The sequence below is a fragment of the Cyanistes caeruleus genome, chromosome 4 (assembly GCF_971803275.1).
Source record: "Cyanistes caeruleus chromosome 4, bCyaCae1.hap1.1, whole genome shotgun sequence".
In the NCBI taxonomy this organism is placed as follows: domain Eukaryota; kingdom Metazoa; phylum Chordata; class Aves; order Passeriformes; family Paridae; genus Cyanistes; species Cyanistes caeruleus.
In genome coordinates, this window is record NC_141704.1 from 3,579,960 (window position 1) to 3,596,488 (window position 16,529).

A 16,529-nucleotide genomic window follows, 5' to 3' on the forward strand; every position below is an offset into this window, starting at 1 on the left:
AGATGGCAGAAGATCCGTGGCTTTCAAATATCCTTATGCACAGGTGGCATTTAATTCTTACAGTAATTGGTGATAAAGGTACAAGTCCTCAGTGCGTGACCCCTTGCTCTGGCCAGTGTCACCTTTCCTTACATTGTCTTTGTTCTTTTCACATGAAAAGAAAGCAGTTTAGATGGGATATTAGGAAGAATTCTTCCCTCTGAGGGTGGTGAGGCCCTGCACAGGTTGCCCAGAGAAGCTGTGGCTGCACCATCCCTGGAAGAACCCAAGGCCAGGTTGGACAGGGCTTGGAGCAATTTGGGATAGTGGAAGGTGTCCCTGCCCATGGCAGGGAGTCTGAACTAGATATTCTTGAAAGTCCTTTCCAACCCAAGCTATTCTATGACTCTGTAATATTTATTAATACTTTCTTCCAGACTGTTACTATTCATGGCGATATCAAGAGGTAAAAATTCTTTTATTGCTGCAGAGGAGTATTTATAGAAATAAGCTCCATCCCAGCTCCCTGCATGTTTTAAAGGAGGTGTGAGAGCTGTGAATGCATCCTTCAGGGTTTCAGGAAAGCATTGATGTTTCAGTGTGCTGAGCCAGAACACCTCAGTGTTTGTTAGGATTTAGTAACATCCCCTAGAGATAATTCCCCAAGAAATCCCAGACGGAAACACAAACCAGTGTACACGCAGGAGAAATGGTGGTTGCCACTGTAGATTCAACAATCTGCCTTAGTTCTCCTGACACAAGGTGAGGTGGCTTGGTGGCTTTTCTTCTTCCCATTCCTTTTAGCCCAGCATATTCCTGTGGGATTGTCAGACTGGAAAACTGCTGTGTTCCACAAGGCACTTCCACACGGGGCTCTCTTATCCCTCTCTAATTATGCTCAGTGTGTCAGCTACTGCTGTTAAGGACATGCTGCACTCATAGAAAAAAAAAAAAATTGCTAGAATTTAGCTTTTAATTTATTTGTCCTCCCATTTGGAGAGAACATTTAATATGATTTCGTGTAATAAAGCCAGCTATGTGTGCAGCCACAGAGGTGATTTTCTAAATTTAAGGTTTCCTTTGAATTTATTCTTATCTCAAATAGATTGGATTACTATAGGCTGTGTCAGCGTGAGTCACTTGTAAGTGCTTGTTAATCCAATAAATCTGAGCGGTTTCTTATGGAAATACTATTTTCTGATTTCTATTTATATGATGGTCCTGGTCTTGTTAAATCCACACTGAGTTTGCTGGAAATATCTCTTTGGAAAAAAACGGTACCATTTACCATGCTAATGGAAATTGCAGCGAAGCAGTAAAATGAAAAATAGCCCCAAGTAATTAATAAATGGTTTAGAAGTTCTTTGTGTCACCTTTATTAGGTATTTTGTAGCAATATTACCCAAGACTAAAAAGAATCATCAGAGGGTGTTGTTTTGTTGTGTTTGTTTTATGGGTTTTTCTCCCCAGTTAATAATGCTGTTCTACCCTACCTAAATTACGTTTGTACATTACCCTGCAAGTTTTTTTCCTTCACTTGTTGCCACTGCCCTACTCTGGGGTGTTGGTGGTTGCATCACTTTGGGAACTTATTTCCCACTCATAACATAGTCAACTACTGAAGACTAAACACTTAAATAGAGAAAAGTAGCTGTTTTAAAATAACTTCAGACTTTTTCTGTTTTACTTGTGCAGCAACTGGTATTCAGTGGCAGCAGAAGGCAAAAGCTTAGCTATGGTTAGGAACTTTTGCCTGAAATAGAAGGAAAAAATCAGTATAAGAAATGTTTTTCCAGCTTGAAATCAGTGTGCTTCTGTACCAGAGAGGGAGGGTCTAAACACTCCTAAAAGCTGGCTGGTAAAACCTGGTCCTCATTTGAGCTAGAAAGTGCAGAATATAACGATTTGTACTATGCACTGGGAATTTCTAGTGCTGAGGTGGGGAAAAAAAGAATGCATTTACTGGAAATAGTTTGACAAAATTCAGTGTTTGTAACGCGTGTAACAGCGCTGCTACTGTAAGGCACCACAATTTTCATAATCTTAAATTTGCTGGTATGTACCAAGTTTCCAAATACCTTCCTCCTCTCTGTCTCTGCCGTTGAGTTTTCTTGTGCATGGTTTGAGGGATGGGATGCTGAAAATCCCTGCATCTTTGACGTGTTAAAGGCAGACTTCTGTGGATGTTCACTGCCTGCTTGATGACACATGGAATGTTTATATTGAGCCTGTGCAGTAAAATGCTGCCGAGGCAACTGGATCTGTAGTGGAGGAGATGAGAAATTCTAATCCCTAACTCTGGCATTTCGCAGAGGCAGCTCAAGACTGCGAGGATGAGATTTTTGCATCTCTTAGTGGTAGTTGTTTATTGGTAGCAACTCCAGATCATGATTAATTAGGATTTCAGCTAATTTTGCCAGCTAAACATATGACCTGGCCTAGGGGAAGGTCATGGTCTAGTGGAAAGTGTCCCTGCACATGGCAGGGCTAAGAGATAGAGGGTCTTAAAGGTCCCTTCCAACCAAATCTGTTCATGGTTCTGTCAACTCTCCAGAACATGCTTAAAAGAAATACAGAGGTTACACAGAACTTGAAGGTTTACAATGTCTAGAATAAAATCAGAAAATCTGTGCCTTGATATATTAAAGATAAGTCATTTGAAAAGCAGATACAAGGATACAATTTAAAATCAATGTAAAAGTGTATTAGAAGCATAAAATGGTTTGAGTTGGAAAAGGCATAAAAACTGTCTTGATCCACCCCCTGCCATGGGCAGGGACACCTTCCACTGTCCCAGGTTGCTCCAAGCCCTGTCCAGCCTGGCTGTGAACACTTCCAGGGCTGGGGCATCTACATCTTCTCTGGACGACACTTAGATAGGGTTTATATGAAAATCTAAGGTACAGAAAGATGGAAAACCAACTTTGCTAATAAACATCAAAAACCCTTGTGAATACACGGGAAATTGGAGGAAGTCAAGGGAAAATGCAGTTCTCCTTAGCAGAGTGAAGAGAATAAATCACAGATCCCATACTTAATAAAACTGCTGAGTGTTACTGTGTTTGATCATGGATCTTCTGAAGGAACCAAAATCCCTTTGTACTTGCTGTAGGAGTAATTTTGGTAATTAACAAGTCTCATTGGAAAACAGTGAATAGTGTTTTTTTCCTATCTGTGACCAGTGCAGACTGGCATTTTCCTGGAAAACAGGTGTGGGCAGTGTGTGTGGGACTGAGAGGCTCAGATGCCAAATTTTTTAAAGCATTGGTAGATCAGAAATTAGGAATTTACAAACATTTAAATAAGTATATTTGTTGCATTGGATTGAAGCAGTTTAGATAAGGCCAGATTGCTGTGTCTGACCCAAAGGCCGTGTAGCAAAACGAACAGTGGAGAGATGTGGAGAGCAACGTTGTGGTCTGAAACAAAACTGCTTTCCTAGATAAATCTGGTTTCTAAATCCAGGTTTTATTTCATGCAAAGGTTAAAATTAAGTTTTCTCTTCTAGTAAAAGCACAGACCTGTTTCAAAAAGGATTCTGTGTCAAGAAAGGGAGGTCACAAATGTTTTTTAAATTTTTGGCCATCAGTGTGTCACAAATTGCCAAGACCTGGGTTTGAAAGTTCTGTTCCCTTCACACTGACAGTAACCATAAAACCTAAAGAAGATAATTTTTTTGTGTTTTATGACCTTGTGCTCCCACAGAGCTATTGAGTGAGGATTGAGAAAGGACTCTAACCCCAGGTACTTGGGCACGTTAATAAGGAAGGCTGAGCTCACCCTGCGGGTTTGCTGGTTTTTATGGAATCACGGAGTTTTTTGGTTGGAAAAAAGGTTAAATCCAACTATCAGCTTAGCAGTTCCATCAGGTTCATCATCAAACCATGTCATCAATTTTTATATGCATTTTTATTTTTTAGCACTTCCAGGTATAGTGCCTCTACCACTACCTTGGGCAGCCTGTTCCAGTGCTTGACCACTCTTCCCGTGAACAAATTCTTTCGAATATCTAATGTAAACCTCCCCTGGCACAACTTGAGGCCATTTCCTAAAATGAAAGGTTTAGTTAATAGCCCATTTTAGCAACAACAGCAACAACAAAATTACGCAGTCAGTTCCATAGACTTTGTGCAAACCTGGTGTTCCCTAAGTGCTGCATACTCAAATGGAATTACATATTTCTTTTTATAAGAGCAGGAGATCCAATTTCTGTGCCATTTGATGGGTTAGATTTGGTACTGGCTGCTTATCAAACATTGAGAGCACTGCAGAGAAGGAAATGGGGGGAAGAAAAAAACCCAAGAATTGGTAGCAGAAGATGTTTTGGCAGTTAAGGATTTCTATTGTAGCAGAGTTGTTTCCAGGACACCAGGGCTGATGGAGTTACAGAGTGAGCCTGTGTTTTCTTTCCTCTTCAGCTGGTTAATCAGTGAGGTAGGAAAACTTTGCTTTGTATGTAAGTGCTGTTACATCAGTTATTTTCAGTCTGCACTTGATTGTCCATGTGGCTCTTTTTAGCTATTTAGGAGATACCTGGCATGCAAGAATTCATATTTGCTTTGTGGGTTTTTTTAAGGTCACAGGGTATTTTTTTAAATGACAGCCTAGACTATTAACAGCTCTTTTTGTTTGATTTTTTTTTTTAATGTATTTATTTTTAAGAGAAATAAAACAGCTTTGTTGCTTCAAGTTTGAAGCTCATCTCATGTGGGATGTGAATTTCTTTCACTGTTTGCACAGAATTTTTCTTTTGTTGGTATAATACATATTTTTTTTTTGTATATACTAATGATATACTGTCATGCAAATGAATTTGGAATAAATTAAAGTATTAATTTTCTCCCAGAGTATATTCAGCTGTAGGATTCCATTGTGAGATCTATTTTCTACTGGAGTTTGGAACCTGGAATAAGGCGGCACTGAATTAAATTTAGTTGCCAATTTTAAAGGGGGACAGCTCACAAAAAATCACACCCATCTCCAAAATATGTTGGTCTATTTAAAATCTGGAGGAGTATGATGAAATCTGTACTTGTGTGGTTTTCCTTTGTATATTTGATTGTACTTGGAGTTAAATTTTTTTCTTGATTGTTTTTTTCCCTGCACAACAATATTTTGAGAAAGAAATGCCATTTTTTAAAAAACCACAAATATTGGCTGTGCATTTTAGAGGCAGAAGTAACAAAAATAGTGTTCAGGTCATTAGTGAAAAACACACTTTGTAGAGCTCTATTGTTCTGCTAAATTAAATAGCTTGAAGTTTAACTGTGCCCCTTATAAATGAGTTGATGATTTCATACCCCCTAATGATACATGTATTTATTTCATATTGAGATTTTAGAAATTAGGATTAAGAAAACACATTTTGGTCATAGTTGTCTGATGAATTCATGAGACACTCAGCTCATGAATGTGTTGGGGTTCTTCTGGTGCTAAAGGTTGGATGCCACTTGCTAAGATCTGAATGATCACTTGTGAACTACTAAAATTTATTTGGATGTGTTTTTCTATCCAGATTCATGATCCTTTATTGATTTGGGACAATGACATGGCATGAAAAATGCTGTGCTCAGGTGACTTTGGTCATCATTGAACTGTTTCTGTATCTTGGGGCTTTCTTACTTGTTGGAAAGGGAAGGGAATCAGTTTGACAAATCCACGCTGGCATTTACTTGTTGCTTTGTTATCCCTTCCTGGCTGGAAAATGTAGCCAGAGTCAGGATTCTTTCTGACTGGTGTCCTCTTCTTTCCATCTCTATTTTTTTTTTCTTTTTTTCTTTTTTTTTTTTTTGCAAATGCTTGCTTTTTTTCTTTTTTTTTTCTTTTCTTGCCAGTTACCATTTTACCATTTTCAGCAGTACAAGAACTGCGCTGACCTTGAGTGATGTCTCTGTGCTTTATTTTCCACTCTGTCCTCAGTTATTTAGTTATTCCATTATCTGGAGCAATCCAGTTCTTCTTCGTGGAGGTTTCAGTAGTTCTTCCAGGTTGCTGCTTAGCCTAGTAAGGGAATGAGGAATTTTTTTTTGCTACTTCTGCTGGAAGTTTACTAATTATGTGGTTAAATAGAGAATGTAGCATCAGAGCATTCTTTTTCAGGACAATACTCTCATAACTCTACTTAGTAGATTTTTCTGTGTGTTTTTCTGGTTACTTGCTCTTATTTTGCTTCAATTCCCAGTAATGTATGGATAGAATTTCTCTGTTTCTAGCTATTTGAATCCAAAGCACAGAGCAGGACATAAGGAACATCCCTTCCAATATTCAACTCCCACTGAAGTGTCTTAGGGTGTCTGGAGCACAGGGGTACCAGGTATGCCCCAAACCAAGAAGAAAGTCATCACCTCTCTGAATGAGGTGCTGGAGGCCAACAAGGAACACTCACAGGTCTAACAAAGACACCACTAAGTTATATTTGAGCAATTAGATCCTTTTAAAAAAATGTTTATTCACTTTCTCTGTGGCTGCAATGAATTTCTTTGGTCAACTCCACAGAGTTGTGGAATTTATTTGTGGTTAGTCAGTGTTATGCTCAAATCACCAAATGGCTTCCAAGGTTCATCCTGATAGAGCAATTTCATGTAACTGGAATACGCTGGCAATCAAAATCAGAGAGACAAGAAGGATGGAAATATTTTCCAGTGTTGACTAAAAGCAAGCAGTAAGCTTGAAGCATTACTTAACAATGTAATGAGAAACGTCAGTTCAAGCAAATACTTACTTTTTTTTAAACAGAATTTATTTTCTTTGTTGTGTTGCAGAAAAAGAAATGGTGGCTGAGTTGCACAAGTGAACCAGGACAACACAAAATGTAAGTCAAAGAGGAATGCTCATTTTCCTATTTTATAAGACTATTGGTCAGCTTTCCTATAAGACATCCCTTTAATTAAAGGCCATCAGTTTTCCTCATTTCCTTGTTTGTGAGTGCAGTTGGTAGAACTGTCTGGATTCCCGGTTTTTGAGCCACTTGGCTCAGTGTGAGTGGCACAAGGTGGATCTTTCCTCTCCCTTTGTCATCACTGTGTCAAGGCACAGAGGCATTCAGGGCTGGGTCGTGTCTTCTTAATTGCTGCTGTCGTAGCTGTGGTGATCCAGGGATGTGAAGAGGAGAGGTTGGAAGGTAAGAAGGACTGGAAAGGCATTTTGGCTTCCAAAAGTTGTTAGTATTGTCTGTAATATCAGCTGGTGTAAGAAAAGCTTGGACCTTACTTTCAGGCTGCCGTATTTTGGCTGAAGATTTTGGAATACGTTTAAAACATTTACTTGGGTTAATTACTCTAAAAGTTCATGGTTTGATGGGGCTTGGAACAACCTGACCTATTAGAAGGTTTAGCACAAGAGTTTTTCCATTTTGCTCAAGAGAAGCAGTTTGTTCTTCAGTGGCATTTTGCATAGCAAGCCTTACAGAGCATCTTCCTGATCCACTTGTAGAGTTCAATGGCACATTTTAAAGAGAGAGGCTTCCATCTGTCTTGAACAGAGCATGTTCTATGTGAGAACAACATCTACATTGCAATTGTAATAACAAAACCAAAGGTGATTCTGAACCAGCTAACAAGTGGACTCATTATAAGCTGATGTGAGGTTTTCTGTATATTGTTGACTCAACTCTAAAATTTGTATAACTCTGCAAAGTGCGTCTCAGCTTGTTTACTAAGTGAGAAGTGTATTTTTAATGCATAGGTTTTGAAATTATCAGTGTCTCCAGTTTTTCCAACAGCATTTGTGGGGTGTTCTAGTTTTAATTTAGTTTTTAGTTCAATTTTAGTTTTATTTAGTTTAATTTTTTTAAGTTTTAATTTAATTTTACTTTTATGGATTTTAATCTATACCTGTATCTCTCTTTTTAATTATTTTCTGTTGCAAAAGTTTTTAAGTAATTCTACAGAGTTGCTTTTTATAGACACTCAATATTTTAAAAAAAAAAGTGTTAGAGCATGTGTCAGGCATCTGCAATTCCTTCAGCATCATGTTTTCCACAATGATTTAATAGCTATTGAGTCTCCTCAAATATCTTTGTTTCCAAGACCTATTTTATGGTAATAAATCATTTGGGCTGTAAAATTCTTGAAATGATTCAGTAGGACAATCGTTTCCTTAGCACATTCCCTGAGAGATCATAGATAGAAATGGAAAAGTCCTTAACCAGGTCAGCTTTTTCCCTGCAATACATGTGGTCAGTGCTGGAAGTGATAAAAAAGTTGCCAACATTTGTTCTGGTGAACTGCAGTTCTCCAGTGTTCCCTGTTCATTTCTTGCTAATTTACAGTCAGTTTTCTGTTAGAGGTACTAAATTACGCTGAGAAATCCTGAGCTAGATGTAGAATAAAAGATTTGTCATGAGGTGATGGAACCTCTCATCTTAAAAAAGGTCTGTCTCAAAATTCATATAAAAATACCAATGAAATTACCCAAGACTTCCTGTACTTCCTCTTCATTTGCACCTGAGGGTGGGGTCTGTCCTGGGGGTAGAGGTTGATTTTATAAATTGCCAGGTATGTGAGGGTGGTTGTGATGCCAGGTCTGTCGGTCTCTGCAGGGTAGTCATGCATTACGTAATCCCTTGTGGCTTTCTGACACCTGGAAAAGGCTGTTTAAATTGGCCATTGCTGACTGGGAGCAGGCCAGGAGGGAATTAGCCAGGAGTCCGTGAGGAGTTCTGTCTATTCAGTAGCTCATCTAGGACATCCCCTCTGCAAAGACAAAGGAGGTGTGGTTTTTGGTCAAAACTCAGCACATCTGGAGTTGCAGGTAAACAACCAGCAGGTTAGAGCAGAATTCAAAGAGAGATGGTATCCCTTGACCAAAAGTGTGTATCTGTGAATTACTGCTGGCTTCTTTCTGTGGTGGTTTCCAAGTTGAACATCAGCTAGGGCTGCAAACCTCTGTGCTTGCCCAGAGCAGCTGTGGCTGCTCCTGGATCCCTGGAAGTGTCCAAGGCCAAGCTGGATGGGTCTGGAGTACCCTGGGATGGTGGAAGGTTGGAACATCCAACCATGGAAGGGGGGTTGGAACAAGATGGTCTTTAATGTCCTTTCAAATCCAAGCCTTTTTATGATACTTGAATCATCCCTTAGGTTTCATGCTGAGGACAACAGTAAGTTCTGGTTGTAATTCTTCACATTAACGTTGCCTTAGAATCATCAGGCTTTGAGATCTGGGATTCTTGATTCTCTTTCCTGCCTCAGCACAGGAAGCAAAGCTTTGCAGCTTCCCCAAGGTTTAGAGCAGATTAATGTATAAAATTAGATTAAATCTCTTATATTAGTTTTAGAAAAGGGAGCCTTGCATTCCTACAAGCAGAGAATTCCATTTAAACTGTGCATTTTCATCAGGTGCTTTTACTGCAAGACATAAACCTTCATTTTTTAAATGATGTCCTTTAAAATGATCCTAAAGAACTTTTGTTACAGTCACAATAGAGAACAACCTCTGCACTTAAGAGATGGACTCCAAAATTCCATCTGCCCTGTAGGATCTTGGCAAGAGTACGCTGTGTCGTGGCATTGTATTGATTCCAGTTTATGTCTTACAGAAAGAGCAGGTGTACCATGCACACAGACATATTTAGGGTTGGTAGAAGTATTTTCTGTCATAGCCCTATTTAAATGGTTGGTTGGCTGTGCGAGGCTGGTCTTAAAATGGACCAGATGATCAGAAGCTCTTCACTGGCTGAAGAAGCATTCTGCTAACTCACGTAGCTTCCACAAAGTGGCTTTGTCAGTCGTGTTTATCTCTTGGACCTGTGAAGTGAGGATACCAGGGCTGCTTCAGATCCCAGGCATAACAATAAATATTATTATTTTAACTCTTCATCAGTAAAAGCCCAATATCTGACCTCAGGAGGAGCTAACTCGTGGCTCATCTCTGAGGAAGTAGGTATCTTGGAGTATATTCCCCTTTACTCTGAATGAGAAGGAGGGTTTGAACAGAAAATTACAGGCAGCAAGGGTAAAGAAAGCCATTTTCCTCTTCCTTTTCTTCTGAGAAGGTCCACAGGCATGGATGGCATAAAAGGAGACAAACCCTGAAGAGGTCAGTGTTGTTGGAAGTGAGGGGAGCAGCCATTCACACAGGCAGTGGGTATTCAAAGAGAAACTCTCCATTTGACAGTGCTGTCTTCTAGATGATTTAGAAGCATAAAAACACAAGCTGGTTCTAAAAGAGGGCTTTTAATTTATGTCAGATGTGAAAGTACCTGTAAGTTTAATGTGTGCTCTGCAAAAAAAGAGGAGCTTGCTAAGACCAGTTCTTAGATTTCCTTTTTTTTGCTTGTCTCTGTGGTGAGGCAGCTCCACACAGAAACTCTGGCAGCACCGTGGACACTGAGAACCTTTTATGTGTCTTTGTAGGAGCAGTCCTTGTGCCACATGAGCTGTGTGCTGGAGTGATCTGTGTTACTCACTGCACTTCATGGGGCTAAAGGATGGTTTGTCAGTGTTTCAGATAATTGTCTCATCTCTGCCTGCAGTGGAGTGTATCTGAACAGATAATACATAAAATGCATTATACATGATATTAGTCTGGGAAATAGAAGCATCATAAATAGATATATTTAGTAGCATCTTAGCTATTTCAATTTTCATAGTTTCCAAGCAATGTTTTCTCTCTTCATAAGATGGAGTTCTTCTTCTCATCTGTATTCAGTGTGCCCATATGAAAAGGAATTTGCCTTTAGATAAAAATTTAGGACTTTCTTCTTTTTTCCTGTTTTCTTGACTCTGAAACAGTAATTCCTCTTAATTTTACATGTACAGAGGAGGATATAATGGGTGAGATACCACATCAGGAAAAAAGAAAGTCTGCACAGCCCAGAATTAACACTTAAATCTATGTGGAAAACCTTGTTGGAGTGTAAAAAGGATTTAGGTTTTTAAAATGGAAGAATGGAAAGGCACAGAGATGAAGCCTGGAGATCTGTGTGTTGTTTGTGCTTCTCATCTGTTGCATAAGCTTGGACAAGCTGCTTTGCATTTTCCTGCTTCATTTCTCCTGTCAGAGATCTGTGTGTTTTACTTGCTGTTGGTAAAGCACTTCAAAATCTTGAATTAGTATTATCATGGACTTTTCAAAGCTCACTTAAAATCCATTTCCTCCTCACTTATGCTTTTCTAAGGACAAGAATAAATAGAAATTTATTTTTTTCTCAGATACTATGGATTGACTGATATTCTGCAGCTGTTCACGGCGGTATTTAACTGATCCTTTCCACTGTCTGAGCATCCTCTGAGCAGCTCCAAATCCACAGTCCTGTTGGGTACGTTGTGTCACTAATTCTCTTAGGGACATGGTCTGCCAAGAGGTGTTTCCTTCTTCATTGTAATCAGCAGCCTGGAATTTCCAAAGCTCCTGGTGTAACAGAGCTTCACAGGTTGATCTTCCACAGAAATCAGCCAGAGCCTGGAGCACCGTGTGTGGGTGGCTGACGTGGGTGATGCTGGAAACTCTGTTTGTGTCCCCCAAAGCACTGCCAGGGTATCAGTGCTCTCTGCAGCATCCTCAGGTGTGTGGCACAGCACTTCATCTGTGCACCTCCTGGTCCTCACGAGTGCAGGGCTGATATTCCTGTGTCACACTGAGGAACAGCGAGCGTGGAACTCAGTGCAGGGAGACGTTCTTGTCCTCAGGTGCTGCTGCTGCAAATACGTGAAGCGAATTCAAGCAGGAATCAGAGGGTGTGGATGCAGTGGTTAAGCAGGAAAGTGCATCGATCCTGCTCAACCAAGTGTTCCAGAAATTTAGTTTACAGAGTGTTAAATCACTGCTGTTAGAAGAAACCCCTCTCCAGTGAAACATCCATGCTCAGAAGCAGCTGCCACACTGCTGGGCAGCTCTGCGTTCTCCATTTAAAACGTTACCAGCATCCTGGCAAGGCTCCCAGGGACGGAGCTGAGGAAGTGGATGGTGTAAAAGCAGAACTCTTTGGGCTTTTTGTTCTGCCTCGATCTGTCAGCCTTGCTGTGACTGTGCTGTGACAGAGCATCTGCATTCCGCGTCTGGAGGCACGGAGAGTGAGCTCCTGAAGGATGGCTGCTCATCCCTGTGCTTCCGTTCAGGGGTGTTAAAAGCCCTGCAGGCTGTACACAAGCAAGCTGTAATTTATTTTAATTAAATACAATAGCTGCATGCACGCTGCAGAAGGGATAAGACAGGGATTCCCCACCTCTGATTTATCGTCTTGCTGTTTGGATTTCTTTGCCATTGTCTTCCCACTCACAGATTCGTGCAGGGATGTCTCATCCTCTCCCTCCTGTGCTTTAGCAATGGCATCTGTCTTTCAAAATACATTTTTTCTGAAATTTTTCTGTTGTAGAGAAGCCATTCTTGCTGTGTACAGCAGAGCTGTCCCTGCCTTCCTGACACACACACACACACCTGTACAACATTTATTCTAATCAGAGAGCTGCAGGAAGCAAAATACCCATCCCTTGGAAGCCTTCTCGTAGCCGATTTTTATTTTTTGAATTAGGGAGCTGGGAGTACCCACCCTTGGGGCTGGCAGGCAGCCTGGCAGGAAGCTGGACAGACTGGCCTGCTGGCCAATCTTGTTGCCTTTTATAGAGCTTTTTGGTGAAATCAGCACATTTCCACGCAATTGGTGCTTTGCAGTGCAAAATAGTTGTGTTTGGGAGGTTTTTGGCCAGCTCTGGTTTTCTTCTGCAGCTTGTGACTTTGGGAAATGGTTGACTAATTTTAATAATTACTAGAGCTGATTTTGTGAGAAGAGAGGAGGTGTTTCTGTGGAGGAAAAGCCTCTTGGAATAATGTTCCTCAGCTGGCGTGAGGGATTGCCTGATGCCTGGCACTGTTGGGGGTGGTGAGCTGGCTGGCAGCGACCTCACAGTCCCCATCCACAACTCTTGCATGACAGCTCTTCCTGATCAAATTGCTGCACAGGGTTTTTTCTTTGAGTGGCTTACCTGAGGAAATCCAAACCATGTAGGACCTGGATCTCCCTCTCACCTCTTCTGGTAGGGCACAGTAAGAGCAGTCAGTGGGGAGACACAACCTGGAGAAGCAGCAGAAGCCTTTGGGTCTGGAGGGCAGCGTGTAGCTGCACTCCATCTGCACAGCCCTGCCTGGTGCTCCAGCAGGAGTCATGGGATTCTGGCCTTCAGTCATGGAACTGCTGGGAGGAAGCCAACTTGCATTCCAAGGTTGGAGGTTGAATGATGTTGGCATTTTCTGGACTTCTTCAGTGTTTGATGTAAAACCCCTCAAACCCATCGGCACAGCAGAACCATCCATCCAGCACTTGACACAGATCAGGCTGATCTTGAGTGTATATTCCCTTTTAGTTCTCTTCAGTTTATGGATCTGCCTCCTTGGAACGTTCTTTAGATTATGAAGCATTTGAGGATTTGAGTTTACAATGAATCACGAATCAGCAGTTCCTTATAAATAATGTCAGGTAAAACCGGTCTTTGCTTAAATTGTTGCTCCTTTCAGAGTAAGCATGAATGTGACCTGGATTCTCAGGAGCAGCTCATGTTGTGGCATTTGAGTATTCCTTATAATGGATCTGATGTTTACACAGACATGAGTAATCATCTGGATAATTTTTCTGAGCCCCTCTTAAATGGAGTGCCATCCACCAGGGGAGGATACATTTGAAAGTGCAAAAAGACTTGATATATTTGGGTTTTGTTGTTGGCTGTTGGAGCTCCAATATTTGTACGGTTGCAGTGTGAAATCTGAGTTTGTAAATCCCATTGGAGGACAACTCAGATGATAACCGAGAGCACCAGTGAAAAAAACAAATAGGAAAATTCTCCTATTGTGTAATTAGTTTGAATAAGTTTAGTGGTTCTTGTGTACATGGAGTGTAACTTCACAGGATCCCCATCCAGGTACACAGCAGATAACTAGTCCCTCAGAAATCAAAGGAAGTTTAATCTTAAAAAACTTTCATAATAGGAAACCATGGCCTTTTTATCCAGCCGCTAAGATGGTTAAGCAAAAATCTAATATTGACTTAATTTCTTAGTCTGGCTTTGGGTGTGAATAGTATCTCTACCAAAATGAAACATGCCTGTTTTTAAAGAAATGTACTTATCTTCTTCCCCAAAAAAGTATGTTTGCCATGAGCTACTGCCTTAGCAAAAGGTGACTCTTTTAACTCCCTTTGTGCTTTCTATTTTCTCCTTTTGCTCTGCTCCCGTGCTTAAGGTGCACAAGGAAACTGTCTCAAAACGTGGCTGTTGTTAGATAAAACTGCACTGAGATTCAGGCATTCAGAGCTTTCAGGAGTCAAGTCTGCAGAATGGTTTTTTTCCATACCCAAGAAGTGTGAGTCAGATTTTGCTAAATGAGTCAAACCTGTCCTCGGATTCGTTTGAGACACTAATGGATGTATAAATTAGACCAGTGTTATTACTGTGCACAGAAATGGTTTCTGAAGCTAATCTAGTTTGCAGTGTCCCTGTGAGTGCTGGGGGGACAGAGGTGATGAGGAAGTGCAGAAATTCAGGTTTGCCTGGGAGCCCAGGAGGGGCTGGGAATCCTCCTGCAGCACAGAGGGTGGACACAGGTCCCCTTTAGCTCATTGCTCCTGTGGGAGCCATCCAGGGCCTGAGAGGAGGTTAATGTGGGTGTGCTCATCCTGGGTGATGCTGCTCAGCTGTGCCTTCCTCCTGACAGCCCCACAGACTCAAGGATAGGCATTGTCCCTGGGACTGAAAAGAACTGTGGCAAAACCCTACTCAGCTCATCCCCTGGGAGGTGTGTTGAGCTTCCAGATGCCACTCTCACAATGAGCAATATTCTAATGCCTTCCTGGAAATAAATGCCTTTCCACATGCTTTCCATTCCTTATGCCAACATTCCTGTGCATGAAGCTGTCCTCCCAGGTCAAGCATCTGGAGCTGCCACCCTTCACCAGGATGTGACTCCCGCATGGTTTGCTGGCTGTGTCATGCAGGAACACTCCCTTTCCTCGGAAGGAACTACATGACCATTAAACCTCGAGCCACAGGCACCTTCCAAGTCTCAGTTTCTTCTCCTCTGTTCCCATGTTTAACCCTCCCTCCCAGAACTCTCTCTTTGGGTTGTGACTTTTTGACCAGGAAGTGAATTTGATGGCTCCATTCTCAAGTGTTGCTCTTTGACTGGCCGCAGTCAACAAACATCCTAATATTGTGCTCAGAAAAGTGACTAATCCCTCCTGTGTTGATTGAACTGGTAGACAGGCATGCATTTATTTTCCCTGTTCCTGTGTGTAATCAACCTAGAAAGAATTTTTGAATTTTGCTTTCTTTCTGCAGTTTTTTTGGTGGGGACCCAGGGGAAGTGAGTGATGGAATTCAAATGTAGCAGTTGAAAGATTTTTGTCATGACTTATTTGTGGTACAAAGATGGGTTGGCAGCATCAGATACGTGATATGTGCAATCCCTTGGAGGTCCCTGGATGGTTTTAATTCTTCTATAACTCAAACCAGCACTGAGTTGTCTTCACTGTCAGTGAAGAAGGTCGTGTTTTCAAAATTTATTCGGTATAGATCATTCAGATCTTCATTATCTGTTCTAAAAGGTTTTGATTTGCCAGATGATGATTGTAGAAGAGTGGAATTCAGAATTCCAGCAGCAATTCTGTCACTTTTTTGTTTTTTTTTGTTTTTTTTTCTTTAGTTTAATTCTGGCAAACTTTAGTGAAACAGAGTCTTTAAAAGGTGTTCTGTGCTTTTTTACTCCTTTTCTGTCTCATTCCTGACTTGTTCCATCTACATGACTTTGTGACTCTATTACCTTCCTTCATCTCCAATCTGCCAGTAATTTCTGAGTTAATTAGCAAGAAGCTGACAGCAACAGGTTTGAGATTTTTTCATGCAAAGATTTCATTCTGGGAAACTCTTGTGTTCCAACTGGAGAAAGTATCTTTTGCCTGAGGGAATTTCAGAAGTCTGCTTCCCTGTCATGCTGACCTGCAAAGCTGTTTCTCTCTCGGATGCTCATGTAAATTTTTATTTCTAAGGAATTTAACAAGATTCACCACTGTCAGCTGCTCAAGGATGTAGTTTAAAGTAAGCCTGTAATTTTTTGGCACCTGTAGCTGAGTAAGATAAATGCAGTACTTATCCATACCAATAATCTAGTCACTGTTGTATGGGTGCTGAGTCTCCCAGAAGGTGTTTTGTGTACATGAGTGCTATATCCTATTCCCTGCAGATGGTTAGGGGTGCTGGAGTGATTCCAGAGAAGACAGGTTTATAATCAGCACTCACTTTTTTTATTCATGATTTTGTACCACTTCCTGGGCAGTATGATAAACAGTTACTTGAAAAAAAAAATTTAAAAAAAAGAAATCTTTTTATCTTGTTTAGAATCTTTCTTGGGGTTGCTGCCCCACATGCTAATGACAGATCTGGCTGTTTTGATGTACAGGAAAATGCTTGAGGATCTGGTGTTTAAAGACTATGAAAAACCACTTTAGGGAGTACCAGTTGTATTTTCAACCACATACATTATTGCTCAGCTCTTTATATGTGCCATGTCTTCTCAGACAGTACACAGAAATCTGTCTTCATTGAATGTATGTGTCATTTTTAAACACA

General features: G+C 40.8%; 1 protein-coding gene across 5 annotated transcripts in view; it reads left to right on the forward strand.

Moving 5' to 3' along the window:
- Positions 1–16,529, forward strand: part of LOC111923149 (endonuclease domain-containing 1 protein-like) — a 158,905-nt gene that overhangs the window by 52,454 nt on the left and 89,922 nt on the right. For all 5 annotated transcript variants that reach the window (XM_086886411.1, XM_086886413.1, XM_086886412.1 and 2 more), the window contains exon 3: positions 6,741–6,790. The gene's annotated coding sequence lies outside the window, so the exon portion shown is untranslated. The remainder of the gene's footprint in view (positions 1–6,740; positions 6,791–16,529) is intronic.